Below are 22847 nucleotides of genomic sequence, written 5' to 3' on the forward strand. Positions count from 1 at the left end.
CCTCTGTGATGAAAGCAGTTGAGAAAATAAATATTCCATGGATTCATGATTAGACCTCTTGTTAGACTGAAAACATTTGGAGTCTTTAAAACAGCAAACAGGCTACAAATATTTTTAATTGTTTCAGTACTTGTTTTCTGATGAAATAAAATATTTATACTTTGTGGGGTTTTATTTTATTCTATAATTTCTTACTATGATCTGTTTCCAATCAGCCATATATGACATTTGTGAATTAGAATTTTTTTTTAAAGTCACCTGTCAGATCAGAATGAAGGGGATCTTGAGGGCTATGAAACTGCATCCTGCTAATGCTATGGAAGTAATCACCTCTAAAAGTTAGGTTTGGATATAGTCCCCAGGGCACAGGGAAGTAGAAAGCAAGTTTTCATCCTATAAAAACCACCATACTTTAAAATTAGGAGTGCAGTACTATTTTAAGAAGGCATAATTTTTCATTTAAAAAAAAAATAGAAAAATGTGAGTTAAATCCATACATTTTATATCCCAATATTGAATCATACTTAATGGATCTTAGTCAGAATAGGCTATAGAACATTATATTCAGAAACAAGGCAGGTCTTTTAAGATAAACCCTCAGTCTCACAGAGGCCTTATCGTGGAAATTGTGCAGAAATATTAATAGGAAGTATGTAGAGCTAAATGAGGACTTAGAAAGCATCTTTTTTTGAGGAAGAAGAATTGGAAATGAGACACCCTGGCCTTTTCCTGTCAGTGGGAAACCTGATAAACCTTGCAAAAGATTGGATGGTGTAAGGCAGAAATGTATATGAAGATATATTAGATAAGGCTTCCAGAACTACTGGAAATTTTAGTTTAATGGATGGGGCCTTCAAGAAATGCTATAGTTAATTGTAGACTGCCTGTGTTTGGAACCCAGCTCTGCCAGTTATTAGCAGGTTAATCTCTCTGTACCTCAGTTTCCTTATCTGTAAAATGTAGATAATAATAGCGTTTCTTAGGATTGTTGTGAGGATTAATTAATGTTACTTAAAATTTAGCAAGCAATAATGTTAGTTTTTATTAGTGTATTTGAAAGCAAGGAGGAAGTTTTAGCAACTTAATGACAACTGTTTGAGACACTTAACAATGTCTATTATGTAGAAGTTTGTATTTTTAATCATTAAGTTTTATAGAGAGATTGAATTCTTTTGTGATATAGAGTATTATGTGATTTACAGAGTTATTGGTTCTTACAAAAATATGTAGTTTTCCTAAGGAAATACTAAACTATGTTCCCTGTGACTTCTGTGTTAAGTACATTTAAATAAAGCCCAATTTATTGAAAACAAATGTTAATTCTTGTTAATTCAGTTGTTATTAATAATGGTAATTATTACACCATTACTCTCACTTAACCAAAATTATCTGGATTATGGGACGTTAAGAGAGTTTTCTGTGGTAGTCCTCAGAACAGATGGGAAAGTTCATGCAGCATATGGAAATTGTAATTTTAAAATCGTTCATAGTAATAAAGTATATTAAAGAGAAAAGCTGGATGCCTTGCCCAATCATTTTAAAATACTGAACTTGAATTATTAGAAAAACCAACAAATAAAATCATCACATATTTATTAAATGCTTTCAGGCTAGGACTTGCTGGGAAATTATAATATAGTTGAGAGAATAAGACAAACACTCCAAATCTTAAATAATAACAAAAGATAGAAATAAGGGACCATCAGTGAGTACCTGATTAATTAGCTAAGTAATTTGTACTAAACAGTGTAGGAAATCAGAAGAGAAAGAGATTTTAGTGTCAGATTGATGGAAATTTCCTTCAAGGAGGAAGCAGTATTTGAGCCAAGTTTTGGTTAACCAAGAGATGAAAGATAAACAGCAGAAGGTGGCTGGGGTCAGATAGCAGAAGATCAAGTCTTGCCAAAAGACACCGGGACGCATTTCATGGCCACAAACCACAGAGGCAGATGAGCGTCCCGTCCTGTAGATTTGAGAAGTGGAATAGCTAGCTCCTTATCTGTGAAGACACTTGGGAAGTCCATGACTGTTTACCAGCTATTAAGCAGCCCTAGGCCTGGCGCAAACATCAACTGTAGTCATTAGCTGAAGATTGATGTTCACTTAATAGAAAAACCTGAAATCTTTAGCGGCACATGCAGGTAGAAAGAATACTTCATTAGGAGCACTTCCAAACTAGGTAGGTAAGAGAAAATAAGTACAGTTGCTTTCAAGGTTTAGAAATTATTGAGGGCACCGTCCTTATGTACAGCAGACTCTGATATTTACCTCTGTTTATTAGACTTTTCTTTTTTAGAAAGACTCTAACAAGTATGTGTGTATGAATATATTATTTTTATTGCAAAGTATTTCTGGACCTGTTTATAAGAATTTTCAAAACTAAAATGTTAACAATTTATTTCATGTTCTTTTTTAGTAAGTTATATTAGTGTGCATGTGTTTTTGAAGGAACTAATTCGAGAATTTTTCTTTAAAAAAAATTGGCTTTATATTTAAACAAAGCAAATGATGCTAGAAGAGCTTTTCCCCCATACTAAATTAGAGACAAAAACTTTTAATTCTGAGACATTGAGGGTGAGGTTCTAGGTTAAATTTTCCTTGTAGAATATAACCTAAATTTGTCTTTTTTGCCACAAGTATTTTATTGATTACCTGCACTGTTTACTTAGGAGGAGAGCAAAGCTTACAAATCATATAATCCATAAACATCATTTTAGTTTATCTAAATTGATTTATTGCTAAGGTCCTATTTATTACCCAGTGGGTCTTGAGATTATCTGTTAATATAAAAAATACAATCTTAGAATATAACTCAAGAAATATTTTTATAAATGGTAGCAATGAAGGTCGATGAGTAGTCAGTGTTCATAAATACTCAAAACACTGTTTTACAGAAACTGTAGACTTTTGCATTATAATTACCAGAGATGTCTTTAAAAATAGAGAATCCGTGACCTTAGACTAGTTCTTCTGAATCAGAGTCTCTGGGCATCTCACTTCGGAATCTACATTTTTAAAGTAGCGTTTTTGGTCCTTAAGTTCATTATAGTTTGAGATTCACTGCAACCACCATTTATGTCATGCTTAGATCCATAGAACCTAAGATATTACATAGTTGTTGAGGTACCTTTGTGTGTCAATGTGTGTCATGGAAGCTTTGAAGTCATTTTATTAGTAGTTAGATTACCAAGTATCTGACTAGTTCTCAAGAACTTTGCAGATAGTATTTTTTTTAAAATTGTATCTTATTAGTTAATCTGTAAAAACTAGGTCAAAACTTGCAGGAGATTGTTTCTTACCTGAAAAACAGATATCCTTCCTTAATGTTTTTAAAAAATACCTAGACCCTGGGCCCATATCATACCAATTAAATCAAAATATCTACGGTAGAGACTGAGTCTCGGTACATTTTAAGAGTTCCAGGTGTTTTTAATGTGCAGCAGCAACTGAGAAGCAGGGATCTACACAGATGACCGAAAGAACAACGATGTTGTTAATCCAAAATTTTTGATATTTGGCTTGGGAATCCATAGTACTCAAAACCATATACTAAAGGTATAATACTGTAGCATCCAAATCCTGTTTCCAAAATGGCTTTTCTCTGGCTGATTTTTAAAAACCAAAGGAAATCAGAATCAAATTCTTTCAGCAAAGAACATTTTCTCTGGATGATCCCAATTCTCTGATAGAGGCAACTTCTCTTTAAAAACCTCAGCTCAGTTTCACTAGGTTGGTGTAAAGCACGGACTGGACAGTTTAAATGATAAGGAGATAAAATTTTGACTGTTACATGAAGAGAGAATATTTAACTAGTTGAGCTCTATGATTTGGGCCTTTATAGGCAACTCAAATGTAATCAAGAATATTTTTTAATTATCTGTTTTGAACAAGGATATTATCTTCTAGAGTGGGGATATGTGCATGTAGGACATCAGAATCAATGTGTTTAAAATTATATTTCTTAAAAATGTGCATAGAAAGTAGGTAGCCAGATAAAATTATTACTATACATAAACTTTATGGCATGGATCAAAATATATGGTCCACAGAACTTTCTGATTCTTCGGAAGTGAAAATCTCATTATTATTACATTTATTTACATAAAACATGTCCTATAATATACACCTCCCTTTGCCCAAACTTATTAAAGAAGATCTTAAAGGATAATTTCAAGATCTGCTTTTGTGTTTAAAATAAAAGAAACAATATTTATAACCTCAAATTTATAATACTTTCTTATGCTTCTCTTTTAGATGCTCATTAAGGATATCAGTTTCTGCATGTGGGAAGTAGATGTTGAAGGTTATATGGTTTACACACAAGATCTTTAAAAGATAGACACTCAAGGTAAGTAATAACTATAGCCTCATAAATAATCTCATTTAAATGGTTAGGATTGCCAGTTTGTAATTGGACTTATTACTAAACTTGCTTACTTTTTATCACTGGCGCTGTCTAAGTGATCGTATCACCTCATTCATTCATATGCAGACACAAATTTTTATGCTTTAATGCCTTCTTGATAGGGAGTATCAGATTTCATTTATAACAAGCAATTGATAAAATTGATATATTGTTACGAAAGAGTGCAAACCAATTAACAATGGCTTCCATCAAAACTGTGAGCATAACTCAGTCATTTTAGAGTTTAACTTGAAAAAATAAACAAAACTACTATCCACTGCCCCATCTTTTTAATGAAATTCATGAATCAGTTCCTTAACCATGTTAAAGAACTTGTTCTTTAACCACTCCAAAAAACCCTGTCATAGTTTCAAATATTCATAGCATTATCTCTGAATACCAAACCTCTTATCGCTATTTCTTGAGTCTCCAAAGATTTGTCTGGACCTATCATGTCCTTTCACTTAGCATGTTCTATTCATGCCTCTGATGACTGATTACATGTTTACATTACTAAATAAATTTTGGAATATATTTTGGGAAAATTATGAGTGAGATATGAGGGGTACAAGGTGCAAAAATAAATAATGTTGCCTGTCAGGTGTGCACAATGGAAACTTGGAGAGTGTGTGACTTGTATATGGGGCATTTTGTTCAGCTCTAGAATCCTTTCTAAGTGGGATGAAGAGACCAGTAAAATCGTATCTTGTTTTTTTCTGAAGAAACCAGAAATACTGATTTTGAAAAGTTCTAATTTTTCAATATCAGCATAAATTTTTGCCTGTGAAAAAAAATCTACTTTTGCCACTGTGAACGGAAAAAGAAAGTCTATAGCCTCTGGTAGGGGAATTTTTTTCCCTTTGTTCTATTTTTCTTTATTCTTTCAGAATGCAAGTACTTAAAATCTATTTTTTTCGCCTTAATTTGTGGTTAGCAGCTTCGTGATTTTGCCAGTTTTCTTTGATGAATATTATTGTCAGAAATGACTTCTCTTGAAAATATAAATGATATTATTTAAAAATAATTTCTATAGTTATATATGGTGAGTTGGTTACTTAGAGCAGCTATTCAATTGTTTTTTGAATTACAATAATTAGACAATTATTTTTGTAGTTCCTTCATCTCCACAGTCTAAAACAGATCCTTCTAATTAAAGAAAAAACAAAGGAATTTTTTTTAATGGCTCTTGCGCAGAGAATAGAGTAAATCACACTCCTCAGTTCATGGTACACTGTCATCACTGATCCATGTAAAGCACTTATTTTTTTTGTTTACATACCTCTTTTAATTCTCATTTCCACTTCCATGCCCCTGACCTGGACCCACAGGAAAACATTCTAATATGATAGTGTAAAATAATATCTACTGCATTGTTCTCTTTTGTTTGTCTTTTGGTGATATGACTATTATTTTACATACATCTATTTTTTAAAAATATTTTAAATGGAAATTTTCAAATAAGTAAAAAAGAAAAAGAATATTTTGAACCTCCATGCGCCCATCTCTCAATTTTAGCAGTTATCTCATTTTTGAGCTTAACTGTATTTCTACCCTGCCCCTCTCTCATTTATGTACATAAAATTTTAATGTGCATAAACGGCATGTGCTATGTCTCTCAATCTGTTTCTTACTATTTTATTTTAATTAACCCTATGTTTTTATTATTTGTGTTGTCGTGTCGTGCTTATATTCCTCGTAACTGCTACATTGTACTCCATTGTTTATAGCTGCCATATTTTAAGTAGCCATATTTCTCATTGATTGCCATCCACATTGCTTCCAATTTCCTGTCACAACAAACAATGCCATGATGAACATCCTCATACTTTTCCTTTTATGGAAGGAACTCTGTGTGGATTTCTTTGCGATGTATACCCTGGATCAGAATTGCTGGCTAATAGGACATACGTTTTTATTTTATTTGACCAAGTCCCGCCAGGTACTCAACCAGATAAATACTTTGGTCCACATTTTCACCACCAGCAGTAACCCCCTGGTCTCTGCCAGCCCTCAGCATAATCCAGCTTTCTATTTTTAGTCTACGGTGTGTAATTTGTAGCTCAGTGTTTTAATTCAATTCCTCTTATCACCAGTGAGTTTGAGTATCTATATTCTTGTTGTCTCTTTGACTTCCTACTTCTGAAATTGCTTGTTCATACTATTTTTCATATTAGTCTCTGTCTCTTAATTAATGTGTTCTAAGAGTTTGTTGTATGGTTTAGAAATTCAGTGTTACATGTTAAAAAAATATCTGCTTCCATTCTTTCAACTTTTTAATTTTTCACATGACGTTCTTTAAGTCAATATTAACATTTTAAATATTCACTCCCTTCACCCTCTCCCCCATCTCCCAATCCCCCTCCCATCTAACAACCATCAGTTTGTTCTCTGTATCTATGAGTCTATACATTTCTGTTTTGTTTGTTCATTTATTCTGTTCTTTATATTTCACATATAAGTGAGGTCATGTGGTATTTGTCTTTCTCAATCTGACTTATTTCACTTAGCATAATATCCTCTAGGTCCATCCATGTTGTTGCAGATGGTAAGATTTCATTCTTTTTTATGACAGAGTAATATTCCATTGTATACATGTGCCACAATTTTTTTATCCAATCGTGTATTGATGGGCATTTTGGTTGTTTCCATATCTTGACTATTATGAATAGCACGGCAGTAAACTTACGGTGAACACATATTTTTGAATTAGTATTTTGGGTTCTTTGGATAAATACCCAGGAGTGGAATTGCTGGATCATAAGGTAGTTCTAGTTTTAATTTTTTGAGGAACCTCCATAATGTTTTCCATAGTGGCTGCACCAATCTGCAATCCCACCAACAGGGTACCGTGGTTCCCTTTTCTCCACAACCTCGCCAGCACTTGTTGTTTGTTGACTTATTGATGATAGCCATTCTGAGAGGAATGAGGTGCTGCTATCTCATTATGGTTTTTATTTGCATTTCTCTGATGATTAGTGACCTTGAATATCTTTTTGTATGCCTGTTGGCCATCTATATGTCCTCTTTGGAGAAATGTCTCTTCATGTCCTCTGCTCATTTTTTAATTGGATAGTTTGTTCTTCCAGTGTTGAGTTGTATGAGTTTTTCATAAATTTTAGATATCAACCGCTTATTGGATGCTTCTTCCATTCAGTAGGATGTCTTTTTGTTTTGTTGATAGTTTCCTTGGCTGTGCAAAAATTCTTTACTTTGATGTAGTTCTATTTGTTTATTTTTTTCTTCTGTTTCCTTTGCCTGAGGAGATATATCAGTAAAAAATCTTGCTAAAGGTAATGTCTGAGAGTTTACTTCCTATGTTTTCTTCTAGGAGTTTAATGATTTTGGTTCTTGCATTTAAGTCTTTAATCCATTTGAGTTTATTCTTATATATGAGTAAGAAGGTGGTCCATTTAAATTTTTTCATGTATGTGTCTGTCTAGTTTTCCCAGGACCATATATTAAATAGACTGTCTTTACCCCAATGTAAATTCTTGCTTTCTTTGCTGTAGATTAAATGACCATGTTGGCATGGATTTATTTCTGGGTTCTCTATTCTGTTCCATTGATCTATGTGTTTGTTTTTATGCCGATACCATGCTATTTTGATTACTATAGCTTTGTAGTATAATTTAATGTCAGGTAGCTTGATACCTCCAGCTTTGTTCTTCTTTCTTGGGATTGTCATGGCTAATTGGGGTCTTTTATGGTTTCAGATAAATTTTATAATTATTTGTTCTAATTCTGTGAAAAAATGCCATTGGTATTTTGATAGGGATGGCCTTGAATCTATATAGTCCTTTGAGTAATATGGACATTTTAACTATATTAATTCTTCTTATCCATGAGCCTGGTATATGTTTCCATTTATTTGTATCTTCTTTAATTTGTCTCTCAGTCTTATAATTTTCTGAGTACAGGTCTTCTATTTACTTAGATAAATTTTGCTTATTTACTTCCTTAAATAAAAATGATAAAAATTTTATTATTTTTGATGCAATTGCAAATAGATTTAGATTTTTCTCATACAGAGAAGCTAAAATAATTTTATGTTTTTCTAATTTCTTCATATATATTAGATTTAAGAACTTTGTTATATTTATCTCATGGTCACTTTGTTTTTTATCTTTTGATTTTTGTTGTATAAAACGTATAAATGTTTATATGATAATTTTTTTCTACTGTTTAATAATAAAATTATCTTCCAACTACCTATGGAATTAAAATGCTCTTCTATAATTTTATCTTTTTCTTTCAAGAAAGCATCATGTTGTGAGCTATATTAGATGCAGGAATCACAATAAGACATGGTGCCTTTCCTCAAGTAGCTTCTAATTTAGTCAGAAGACTGTGTCAGTTACAGTTCTCCAATGAAACAGAACCAGTAAAGATACGTGTGTATGAATATGTGTGTGTGTGTGAATATGTGTGAGTATGTGTATGTGCACACCCACGCATGTAAAGATATTAATTTCACGGAATTGATTTACACAATTACAGACTAGCAGGTATGAAATTTGCAGGGCAGGTCAACAGATGCAAAATTTTCAGGCAGGAACTGATGCTTCTGTCTTGAGGCAGAATTTTTTCTTCAGGGAAATCTCAACTTTGCTCTTAAGGCCTTTCAACCGATTGAATGAGGCTCACCCAAATTATGAGGTACTCTCCTTTATTTAAAATCAACAGATTGTAGATGTTAACATCTATTTCAAATATCTATAAAATACCTTCACAGCAACACCTAAATTAGTGTTTAACTGAATAACTGTAATAGTCTATCCAAGTTGACACAGAAAACTAACCGTTACAAATGCAAGTAATATGGCAGGCTTTTGATGGCAGATTTAAACTTAATACATTTCACTATTTATACCTTTATTTGTGACATTTAAAAGAAAAGCAACAAATGGTAAAATAAATGAACTAATCTATTAAAAGGTAAAGTTTATTATTAGTATAGATTCTATGGATTTTTTTATTGACATGTTTTTCTATAAACTATTTACTGTGAGTGTCTACGATATCACATACAGTATACAATGCATGACAAAGTAAAGTGAGTTGACTATTAACCAAATATATCATGCCATCCAAATGACTTTTAAATCCTCCAACATAATATTGGGAAATTATGTATTTATCTTATGATGCTAACATTCCTTAATATTTTGAACCTCCTTTTCTGGAATTACCTTCTGAGCCTAGAATGCATTATTTTGACTACTTTGATAGTTTCCTCACCTTCTTCAAACATTTGCTTAAGTGTCACCTCTTCAGTAAGGCCTAGATGACCTTTCTGTTTTAAATTGTCACTCCCTCCCACCTTACCTTGCTTTCTTTTCCCATAACACTTATATTTTCCAATGCATGATGTAAAGTACATGTTTATTGTGTGCCTGCACTGGAAACTGAACAATGCTAAGGCAAGGATTTTACTTCCTCAAAGAACTTGTAGACATAAAATCTCATTTTTTATAAAAATGTATCATATAAAGCAAGTGTAAATCGAGCGTAAATTGTTTTCCAGCAGAAATATGATCTGCTTTCAGCACAGAAGAAATGACATGTTATACATATACTGATGAGCTCTGAAAATACTTAGCACATCATAAAGGAAATCTTTAAAAGCCTGAACTTCTAAAGAAGGCTTTTGAACTAAATAACTTGCCTTCTTCTGCTTTCTTTTTACTAATAGAGACAAATTTTTAAGATGCTTTAAAACATGTTTTAAATTAAGCATTGGAAACATTATTTATTCATTCGTCCCTTCATTCTTAAAAATGCATTTGTGCAACATCTCTGCTGGAGATTATTCTGGGAGCTGTCATACTCGTAAACAGTGGAGGAGACAAACTCCCTACCCTCATGGAGCTTACTCCCTATTGTGGGAGATAAACAATAAGCGAACAAATAAATAATATGATTTCAAAAAGCGATATGTTCTTAAAGGAAAAATAAAATATGCTAAGTAAGTAAAGGATAATGCAGAGTTGGAAGTGGTATTTTTGATAAGGTGGTTAAAGGAAGACTTCTCTGAGAAAATGATATTTAAGCAGAAACCTCCCAAATATGGAAGCGGGAGCTGTGTCTGGAGGAAGAGTGGCCGAGGCAGCAAAATGGAATAACAGATGAAAAAGCTGTTGATTTCTGTTTTGTGTGTTCATTTATTTTATTTTTTAGATTCCACAAGTAAGTGAAATCAAATGGTATTTCTCTGTCTCTATCTGCCTATTTCACTTAGCACAATACCCTCTAGATAGATACAGAGACCATTTTGATGGTTGTCAGATGGGAGATAGGTTGAGGGGATTGGTGAATGAAGGGAAGGGATTAAGAAGTACAAATTGCGGGTTATAAAAACAGTCATGGGTATATGAAGTACAGCATAGGGAATATAGTGAATAATGTTATAATAACTATCTGTGGTGTCATGTGGGAACTAGACCTATCAAGGTGATCACTTCTCAGTTATATAAAAGTCTATATAAATGTCTGATCCCTATGTGGTGCACTTGAAACTAATATAATACTGTATATCAACTGTAATTGGGATTTTCTTTTTAAGGAAGGAAAATAAGACCTACCCAGACAATCAGCACTAATGCGTCTTTTGGAGCAAAAATTAATATAAAACCCAGTCTTATTTTACTGTAATATAAGACCGGGTATAACATAATATAATCTAATAATAAATACCGGGTCTTACATTAATTTTTGCTCCAAAAGACGCATCAGAGCTGATAGTCCGGCTAAGACTTATTTTCAGGGAAACACAGTATGTGTTTGAAGTATAGCAAGAAACCATATGTGCTTGTATGGAGAAAGTGAGGGAAAGAAGAGTGGTTTGAAATAAGACTGAAGAGATAGCAGGGGACTGATATGTAGGGCCTTAGAGGTCATATTAAGGAATTTAAAATTTAGGTTTTATTTTAACCGGGACAAGAAACCATTGCTGGTTTGAGCGTAGGATTGATGTGAATTGTGAAATTTTAAAGACCTTCAGAAAACATACTGAATGGTAACATTAGTGTTTTATTTAAAAAGCAACTCTTTCAAAGTCATAAAATAATAGATTGATAATTTTTTTTACCCTAAATTTTTTTAATAATTAGAAAAAAATCCACAAATTAAATTAAAAGGTACTTGAAAACCTAAGAATTAATATTTGGTAGATACAATAAGGAATATGCTGATTTTCTTAATAGGCAAAGAATACTAACGATTCAATATGGGAAAGACATCTCATTTCTATAAAAGAAACAAACATGCATTTTATCAAAGAATAAATGCTAATGGTTAACAAACGTGAAAACATTCCATTTTCCAACCTCTTACTTGTACTTTGGTGATATTTTTCTAGTAATCAATTGCTGCCTGTCTTGAGGTTATTTTCACCCCCTTTTCGTAGAGTACCTTTTTTCATCAGTGCTGTGCTAATTCCTCTTTATTATTACTTTTTAATGACTGGATATAATACTAGTTTTACCCTGCTAGCTGTTCTTAAGAAGGGTGTGTGTGTGTGTGTGTGTGTTGGTAGGGAGAGTGAAGGTAAGGGAGGGAAGGTCTAGAATATTGTTCCAGGTTTGCCAGTCTTCACAAGAGTTGTTTCTCGGCTGCCACAAACATGAAGTACTTCCTTTAGGAGTGGCTTGTCTGTGTATTCTCTGTGTAGCCCCCACCTTCTCTACTCCAAAACTAATTGAGTCTTGTGGATTCTGCTGACAACTCATCTCACCTCTATTCCCATAGCTGTGATTACAGAAAAGGCCTGTAACAACTTAGGGTGCGCTATATATCTTCAGGGCGTATTTTTTTTGCCATCATTTTCCAGGATTCACAGTGTGGGGCTCATTACCACTACATGTCTTCCACCAAGACTGCTTCTCTTCATTCACTGTCGTATGGCTCCTGCCAGGTCTCAGCTGCTTTTGCCTATTTTAGAGTTTGGGGATTATATCTGAATCCTGATATTACTGAAAATATATGGGTTTCTTCCCTCCCTGGGAAGGACAGATGATCAGATGGAAAGAAGCTAGGCAGAAAGAAAACAGAGAAAATGAATAAAGTATTCAACTCTAGTAGCAAAATTTTGATCCAGAAAACAAGAACTCTGGGAAAGACATAAAACAGAGATAAAGACACTAAAGAAAACAAACTCAAAAAAATAGAAAATAATAAATAAAGATAAAATTTAATAACTTTTATAAAATAAGAGACAGTTTGAATCCACATATTAAAAGGGTACACCATGGGCCAGAGAAAATTAACTTAGAACTGTCAGTACTGAGACATATCCTCATGAAGTTACTGGACTTTAAATGTGAATAAGAATGATAAATCTTTAATAAGAGGGAAGAATATTTGGGCTTGTCTCCGATTTATCCACATCAATATTTAGAGCCAGTTGACAGTGTCACCCATAGGATTTTGTGGGTTTTTTTTAAAAAAAAAAGTGTTTTGTGTTTTAAAATCATTAAACTGTCTGTGGGTATAAGGACTACAGACAATTTTGAACTCAGAGAATGTTGTTTCAAGTGTGCCCATCTTGAAAAAATTTTTAGTACATTAACTACTGCCTTTCAGATAAAAATAACTAGAAAAATCACAAAAGGACAACCAGTGAGCATTGAAAGGATTTAACTGTAAAATAAAGACTAAAACAAAAGTGGCAATTAGAGTTAAAGAACAAAATATAAATACTATATTCCCTAAAAATAGAAATGACACAGTTCCTTGACCTATTTTCTCCCCTTTCTCCTAGGTTCTCATAGTTGTAAGTTTGTTGATTTCCTCCTCTTTAATACTTGCAAGTCAAAGAACGTCAATTAAACCTGCAAATAATAAGAGTAATAGGACTTAATAGTACATAGAAAAACACTGAAAAATATTAACTGAAATATGAAAGGGTAGGACACAATAAGAGAAAATATGCTAATATAATTGCTTATAGAAGTGAACTAATAGATCTTGAATACAGAAATTCAAAAGACAAAATTATATAAATTACATTAAATTGATTTGTGAATACAAAGTTACATGAATTATAATTAAACAAACTACTGTAACAAAGAGACATACAGAGATACTACCTATAGAGAAATGTGAGTTACCAACTAATGATAAAATATTTCCTTTTTTAAAAATCCAGAAGACCAGTTAAAATAATAGAACAAAGACCAATTCTATTTATCAGATGCCCACGGTCACAATTATCACTTAACATTGTACCAAAGGGAATCAGTCAACAGAAAAGTCAATGTAAAGAGGCATAACTCATGTGTTAATTTTTTTAAAAATTGGATTTCCAACTAAATCACAGAGCAAAATTCTGTTCTCTGATATATGCAAAAAACACAACTAAAGCTTTAGAAATGTTGGAAAGTAAAGAAAGGTAGGGGCAGCCAGATGACTCAGTTGGTTAGAGCTCGAGCCCTCAACAACAAGGTTGCCAGTTCAATTCCTGCATGGGATGGTTGTCTGTGCCATCTGTAACTGAGATTGAAAACGGCTACTGAACTTGGAACTGAGCTGCGCCCTCCACAACTAGATTGAAGGACAAGGACTTGGAGCTGATGGGCCCTGGAGAAACACACTGTTCCCCAATAAAATTTTTTTTAAAAAAGTAAAGAAGGGTAAAAATTAAGCCAGATAAAGGCAAGCAAAATACCTATGTCAGACCAGAGGAATGAGTGCACATAAATATCAAATGGGATGAACAAAGTGTTTTTTTAATGCAAAGTGCAATTCACAATGAAGATATGGCAATTTTTAATATCTACAAACCAAATGAAATGGCACCAACACTTACAAAGCAATAACAGTGCAGGTACAAGGGAAAATAATTAAAAACACACTAGACTTGAAAAGTTCATTCATTCTCCTCTCAGTTCGAAGCAGAACTAATTGGGATGGAAGTGAAAAAGAATTAGGAAACACTGAAAACATTTGTACAAAAGTCAGGACTACTGTAAAGATGCCCACTGTCATGACTGTCATGTAACATTATGTGAAGGGAACCAGACAAGAGAAAAACACTGCAAGTTTAAAAATAAAAATAAAAACGTCAAAAAGGTGAAGTTAAAACCCCTGCATGTGCATTCTATGATTATATACCTGGAATTGCCACCCAATAAAATCAACTGAGTTACTACTAAAAATCACTTCAAGACACTTCACTAAGATATTGTGGCACAAGATTAATGTATCCATGTAAGTAACCTTCATGCCTACCAAAATAACTTTGAATTATGCCCTAGTGCCATGTTGTATGTGGGCATATTGTTTGGGTATGTGCCGTAAGCCTAGTCATATTTTTTGTATATTAATTTCCTATGACTATTGTATCAAATTAACACAAACCTGGTGATTTAATGCCGCAAATATTTATTCTCTCACAGTTCCTTATGCCAGAAGTCTGAAACCAGTGTCACTGGGCCAAAATGAAGGTGTTGGCAGAGCCATTCTCCCTCTAAATGCTCTGAAGAGGTGGCGGGGGTGGAGGGTATGGAGCGATCCTTTTCTCGCCTCTTCCAGCTTCTACTGGCTGCCAGCATTCCTTGGCTTATGTCCACATCACTTCAGTCTTGGGCTCCATGGCAATATTGCCCCCTCCCCTTCTGCATTTTTCTTATAAGGATCCTTGTGATTGCATTTAGGGTTCACTTGGATAATCCAGGATAATCTCCCCATTTCGAAGTCATTAACTTAATCACAGCTAGGAAATGTTACCTTATAAAGTAACATTTACAAGTTCCAGGGATTAGGGCATAATATCTTTGGGTGGCTATTATTCAACCTATATATGTAATGAATGAACTTTCTGTGCATCTAGAATGGTACTAGCTATGTACTATCTTCGGGAGAATCAGAAAAGTACCACCCTTTAGAAAATTAAGAAAAAAGTTACATATCATTTCTGTAGAGTTTAATTTTCTTACAGAACCCTCGTTGAAAAAGACTATATTGTGTATGAAATGACAAAATGAATAGAATTGTAAACTCTAGCAATAGACTTAGTAAGTGCATGAATATTAGAAATGATAAGGATGGCATCTCATATCAGTGGGAAAAGAATTAAGACATGTTGCTGGGACAACTGGTTAGCCATCTGGAGAGAAAAGTTGTATCCATACCTCATATCATACACCAAGATATATTCTAAATGGACCAAATATTTAAATGTAAAATATGAAGCCATAGAGGTATTCAGAAAACATGAAATTCTTTTTCTTATGACTTTAGAATAGGAAAAAACCTTCAAAATGCAATCTAGAAGCCATAAAAGAAAATGATTAATAAATTTAACCACATTTTTAAAACACACACAAACAAAATCAAAAGATAAACTACAAACATTGGGGACAAAACGTTTGTAATTCTTATAAAGAGAAATGGCTAAATTTCCTAAAGTGTAACTAAAAAACATAAAACGGTAAGTTAAAACACTAACAGTACTGTCGAAAAATGACAAAGGATATGAACAAATTATTTACAGAAAAAGAAATACAAATGGCTCTTAAGAATATGAACATTCCAGCCTCCTTCTTAATAAAAGAAAAGCAGATTTAAGTCACAATGAAATACTATTTGTCACCTATCAGAATTTCCAAATATCCCAAAATTAGATGTAACAGTCTTGGTGAGAATGAAGGCATTCTTTTATGTTCCTAGTGGAATATAAATTGGCACAAATCCAATGGAGGTAATTGACAATATCTGTCAAAGTTAGAAAAACACCTTTCCATTGACTGAGTTCATTACTACTTAGAATTTAGTCACTGGTTTATGCATTTATGAAATGAGATATGTACAGAGTTATTCTTTGTGATGTTTAATAGCAAACGGAAAAACCTAATTTTCATCTATATGGGACAAATTTAACTATGGGATATTCAGAATGAAATACTATGCAGTTGTTAAAAGCAAGAAAGGAGCCTTGTTATTTATAATAAAGAAAAATCTTCAAGGTCAATTAGTTTTTTAAAAGTTAAATGTGAACTACAATTAAAATTACAATATTACAAATGCAGAACTGTGTATACAGAACGTTATCTTTGTGGTCAAAGAGAGTTGGGGAAAGAATGTTTATATATTCTTATGCAAAAAAAATCACTGCAAGTATACACAAATAATAATGATTTCATCTCATGGGAAGCAATAGGGATTAGATAGATGGAGAACAGGAGTGGGAGAGAAATTTTACTATAAAATATTCTAAACTTAAATATTATTAAATATGTACATTAACTTTTTTAATTAAATGAAGAGATTTTTGTTCATTTATTTCTCAAATGTTTATTGAGGGCCTACTTTGTACGAGGCACTGTTATAGGTGCTTGGGATCAGTGACAGAGATCCCAACCCTTTTGGAGCTTACATTCTAGTGGTGGGACAGACAAGAACTAATCATAATACATAATGTAGTGTGTCAGAGTTCTATAAAGAAAAACACATAAAACAGGATACGTTGCATTGGCAGTGTCATTGGGATTAGGAGGAGGTGCTGCAATATTGAAAAGGATTAGCATGGTAGGTCTCATCGAGAAAGCAGATTTAAGCAAAGACTTGAACGAATCAAGGGATTTAGTCATGTGGATATCTGAGGAAAGTGTGTTCCCTAAGTAGAGAGAAGAAGTGTAGATGCATTGAGAGAGGAATATGTAAGACGTTTCAAGACAAAAGGCTTAGGTCTTATGTTTATGTCTTTGATTCATTTTGAATTAATTCTGGTACATGGTGACAGCGGTCCAGTTTCATTTTTATGCATATGGCTTTCCAGTTCTCCCAGCACCATCTATTGAAGAGGCTGTCTTTTCTCTATTGTATGTTTTTGGCATCTTTGTTGAAAGTTATCTGTCCATATTTATGTGGGTGTATTTCTGTGTTCTCAATTCTATTCCTTCGGTCCATGTGTCTGTTTTTCTGCCAATACCATGCTATTTTGATTATTGTAGCCCTGTAGTACCAACTAAAGTCAGGGAGTGTGATACCTCCAGTATTGTTCTTTTCTCTTAGGATTGCTTTGGCTATTCGGGGTCTTTTGTGGTTCCATACAAATCAGATAGTGTATTACAGAATTGTACATCTGAAATCTATGTAACTTTACTAACAACTGTCACCCCAATAGACTTTAATTAAAAAAACAAAACAAAACACCTTGAACTTAAAAAAAGAAAACACAAAGGGTTAGAAGCCATTGTGGCTTGAGCAGAGCAGGGGGGATAGTGGTAGGAGATGAGGTCAGAAAGATAATGATGTCCACTGGAGTTTGTCTGTCTGTCTTAACAGAGGAGTGACAGTGTCTGACAATTTTTTAAAAGCTTACTCTGATTGGTTTATTACAAAAGGCTGATGGGGAGCAAAAGCTGGGAGATAATTCGGAAATAATGGTGCCTCAGACCAAAATAGCAGTGGAAGTGGTAAGAAGGAATACGAGCTTGGATGTTATTTGAAATTAAGTCAACTGGATCCTTGAGAGAACTCAAGGAAGAGGAAGTGTAAAAACATTATCTAGGAAATGGAAGAATGAATGGACTAGGGAAATATGCTGTGATTGCCTGGGAGCATGAAGAGCCCACCTGAGTTCTTCATGAATTTAAAAGTGAGACCAATCAGTATGGTTATGGGTTATTTTTTCCAGCTACATTCAGCTGTGTGATGGAGACCTCATTTGTCTAAAGAAATAGATCTCTGTTGTATTATAAAAAGATGCACTTGTTAAATAAAAAGTGAGGAATAGGACGTTATACACAAAGAAAATGTTCTCATTTGAATGATTTTTTAAAAAGGAGATACATATATGCTTATTGCTATTTATATTTATAGAAAACTTAGATCTGTTTCCCAAAGTTTTAGCTGAGAATGGTTTTCATATGATCATTCTAGACACTGCATCAAATCATACTGAGTAAACAATGCCTGTAATTTCTACTACTGTGTTTCCCCAAAAGTAAGACCTAGCCAGACCATCAGCTTTAATGCATCTTTTGGAGCAAAAATTAATATAAGACCGGTCTTATTTTAATATAATACCAGATATAATATAATATAATGTAATATAATACCAGGTCTTATATTAATTTTTGCTTCAAAAGACACATTAGAGTTGATGGTCCTGCTAGGTCTTACTTTCAGGGAAACACGGTATGTAGCAGGTGGCAAATATAAGATAGGTCTCGATTATAAATTTGAGGTGACAAGTAGGTAGTGACCATTTTAAAGGCAGGAATGCGTCTCCGAGTGCTTATTTAATCTTTTTAAAATTTAGTTTAGATTATGTGGTTTTAAAAAAATAAACATGGAACTTATTTTGAACTTAATAGAGTATGTATAAAGCTATATATGAATTGTATGTATTTCTGAGCCTTTTTTTACGTAAAATGCTTAAAAGTTTTAGTGTATAAGAGCTTTATGAAACCATGAAACAAATACTTATGAAATATCAGAAGTTAAATGGATTATCAGCCAGATTGAACATCTAGAGAACACAGGGTATAAGAGAACATTAAAAAAAAAATTCTGAAAACATTTATACATAAAGACACGTGTGCTCCAATGTTCATTGCAGCTTTGTTTATGGTGGCCAAGACATGGAAACAACCAAAATGTCTTTCGATAGATGAATGGATAAAGAAGTTGTGGTATATATACACAATGGAATACTATTTGGCATTAAGAAAAGATGATATAGAAACATTTGTGACAACATGGCTGGATCTTGAGAGTATAATTCTAAGCGAAATCACTCAGACAGAAAAAACAGAGAAACCTATGATTTCACTGATATGTGGTATATAAACCAAAAACAACAAAAGAACAAGACAAACAAATGAGAAACAAAAACTCATAGACACAGACAATAGTTTAGCAGTTACCAGAGGGTGAGGGGGGTGGGGGGAGGGAGATGAGGGTAAGGGGGATCAAATATATGGTGATGGAAGGAGAACTGACTCTGGGTGGTGAACACACAATGGGATTTATAGATGATGTAATACAGAATCGTACACCTGAAATTATGTAATTTCACTAACAATTGTCACCCCAATAAATTTTTAAAAAATGCAAATAAAAAGAGGGAAATATCAAAGGATGAATCAAACATATATAAAAGACATGAATAATTAATAACAGGTAATCAATAGGAAAGGGGGAATGTGGAATATATCTGCAAGCAATGCAAGGTGTGATGTTGGAGACAATAGTTAAAGACATTGAGGGAATACACTACATGCCATCTGATAGAGCATCTTCACTTGACCTGAATTCTCTGTAATTCTGCTGCTAGGAAATATACACAAATCCAGAAACAACTCAATACTGAGACTTTTTACGTATGGGTACTAATTTACTACCTGTCTTTAGTAAGTGTAAATCTGTATAAAGTTCAGTCATTTAAAACTGGCTGAGAACATGATTATGTTTCATTCATAATGAGGCATGTGAATGAATAAAAGGATATAATTTATCATTATAAATATATGGTAATATATTGTGTTTGCATGGGTAGAGTTAGTACAGGTCTGTAATTGCAGTTCTGAAAGGCAAAAGGCTATGATAAAAGGTACCACATTATTTTACGCAGACTATTCAAGAGATAGCAGGCTTTATAAAATGATTGCAAAGCTCACAATTGGCCAAATACCTAGATCAAACTATATTTCATGCTTTATATTAAACTTTTCAATGATATTGAATGTATATTATGATCTTAAAAGGCCAAAACAACCAAAAAAGTTTTTTGGATATTGTTGTTGTGACTTACCACATATTAGAGTAAATATTGGGAACTTCTTAAATTTAGTTTATGGTCATATACTCAAATCTAATAATCATATTATTATATTATACTTATAAATCAAAGTTTATTTATTTGACTTACATTGTTCAATGTGAATGAAACACAAATTGTTAAAAAATAATTTAGATGACTAAGTAAATGTTGGTAAGAATTTTATCTTGTTACAATTTATTTTCCATGAACAATGAAAGTATTGGTTTCTTGCTACATATATATACTTTTTTTGATTCTTGTAAATTTTCAGTTATATATGTATGTCACAAATAAAATCTATGTTTTATTATTTATGCTGCAAAAATTCTGTTTGTAGATAGTTTAAACATATATTTATATGTCTATAGATGCATTGATATAGATATAAAGATAGAGACACAGATAGGGATAAATATAGATTATGCAGTTTTAAAGTCAGTGTAGACTTTCCCAGTCTTCTGAAGTAAATTTCTCTCTTTACCCCCTCACTATTTACCAATAGAAGGGGTCATTCAGTAACTCTTAACACCTGAATCATCAAGCCAGTTTATGTAGTTTAGTGATTAATAGCTTCAGCTCAAGTCTGCTGGAACATCAGCTGGGACCTGAATGAATGAACATAGATTTTGATGGACTTTTTTTGTCTCTTGTTTCTTTTTTTTCTCTATAATTCATCTATTACATGTTAAAACTTAAAGTTGTTCAAATTCAGACACATTCTTGTTTCTTCATCCTTTCATTCTTCTATTTGAATCTTCAATTTTAAATTTTCTCTAGTTTCCAAAAGCTATTGTTTCTAGTGATCCTCTTATAGTGGTTTTCATTGGCTTAGAAACATCTCCTAACTTAATCTGGAATGAACAGAATTCAGAATTTTGATTCAGAGAGAAAATTTTCAGATTCACTCTTTATGACTATTTTGAGCATGATTAAAATTTTTAATATGTGTTATAACTTTGAAATAAGGACATACAACAGTCTAATCCAGGCTTATTCTATTATTTGATGCTTTTTCTGTTTTGTTACTTATCTATACTAATTATATGTGCTCCATATTTAGATTTTTTTGGGTGTGCAGAATTTTAAATTCAAAACATGAAGAATTCTATCATGATTTAAGTAGATCTCATAAATCAATGTGGTTATTCACAGTCACAAACAGCAGTGTTTTCGTGGTATGATTCATCTAATAGCAGTTTATTTTAAATACTTTAGAAATGTGAAGATTCTCTGATAAAATGAGTCCATCCTTTTTTACAGAAAACAATTTAACAACATCTTTATTGAGATATAATTCATATGCTATAAAGTTCACAATTTTAAATTGTACTGTTTAGTGCTTTTCAGTATATTCATAATGTTGTACATCAATCACCACTTATTCTAAACATTTTCATCATCCCAAAAGGAAATCTTATACCCTTTATCAGTCACTCTGCATTTCCCTCTACTCTGAGCCCCTTACAACCACTAATCTTTCTGTCTCCATGGATTTGCCTACTCTGGACATTTCATATACATAACAATCATACAATATGTAGCTTTTTGTGTCTGACTGCTTTCACTTAGCATAACGTTTTCAGAATTCATCCATGTTGTAGAATGAGTCAGAATTTCATTCAATTTATGGTCAAATAATATTCCCTTGTATGGCTATCCTACATTTTGTGTATCTATTCATCAATTCATGAGAGTCCATTTTTTTCAGAATCGGTTATCAATCTTCAGTGACAAAAAGCCTCAAATTATCATTTGATACATAGTCTTTGATATATGTTTTAGACATTAAAAACTTGTATTTCAAAATTTGTTGTGTATTTGTATAATAGTTAATAAGGATTTAAAGTTACTTTTAACAACTTTAAAAAGCTCATATATCCAAAACTCATCTGGCTCCAAAAAGTTTTTGATGAGGGATTGTGTATAATAATCTGCAAATTAAGAGGAAGGAGAATTCGGTCATCTGTAGAGGAGAATATTCAGTTTATCATTTTTTCTGGGTAAATATTCACTAGGCCCTGCCTACCTACTCCTTATATTTCTAAACACAGGGCATCCTTATTAAAAGTAATATTAAATATTTGTCTTACTTCTCTCATCAAATTGGTCAATATGCCCAATGGATTCTATGTTATTAATATCTCTCATTTATTCTCTCTTTTCAGTTCTTACTATCAGGAACTGAGTTCATTTTTGTTCTAGATTATAAACTGGCAGCTTCTTTACAGCTCTGAGCAGTTTACTTTACATCTATTAAGGAAGTTAACAAACTGTATTTTAACAATCTGTATATTTGTCTCTTTTCCAGCCACTGGCCTGTAAGCACCTTGAAAGCAAGAACTGTCATTTATGTCTTGGCTTTTATCCTACAGTGGCTGGCAAAGAATGTGTACTCATCTGTTTGTTGAAGGAAGAGTGAATGAATGAATGAATGAATGAATGAATGAATGAATGAATGAATAGAATGAATAAATACTATGACTTATTTTTTTCTATTCTTTGGAAAAGTTTCTCAAAAACTTTTTAATAGGTAAATCTTAAAATTTTCAAAAATGATTTCATTGTTTTTGAGTTACAAAACTGTTGGGAAACTATTGTTAAAAAATGGATCACCAAGATGTTAGGAGAGACATCATCAATGGCGGCATGAGGTGAGCCTCTGGAAATCTCCCCTAG

The 22847-nt window shown here is 32.8% G+C and overlaps 1 protein-coding gene across 6 annotated transcripts in view; it reads left to right on the top strand.

The window, feature by feature from the left end:
* The window catches only part of MBD5 (methyl-CpG binding domain protein 5), a 380468-nt gene that overhangs the window by 145490 nt on the left and 212131 nt on the right, over positions 1-22847 (top strand). For all 6 annotated transcript variants that reach the window (XM_081051257.1, XM_081051256.1, XM_081051260.1 and 3 more), the window contains exon 2: positions 4255-4348. The gene's annotated coding sequence lies outside the window, so the exon portion shown is untranslated. The remainder of the gene's footprint in view (positions 1-4254; positions 4349-22847) is intronic.

The sequence above is a fragment of the Rhinolophus hipposideros genome (assembly GCF_964194185.1).
Source record: "Rhinolophus hipposideros genome assembly, chromosome: 6".
NCBI lineage: Eukaryota > Metazoa > Chordata > Mammalia > Chiroptera > Rhinolophidae > Rhinolophus > Rhinolophus hipposideros.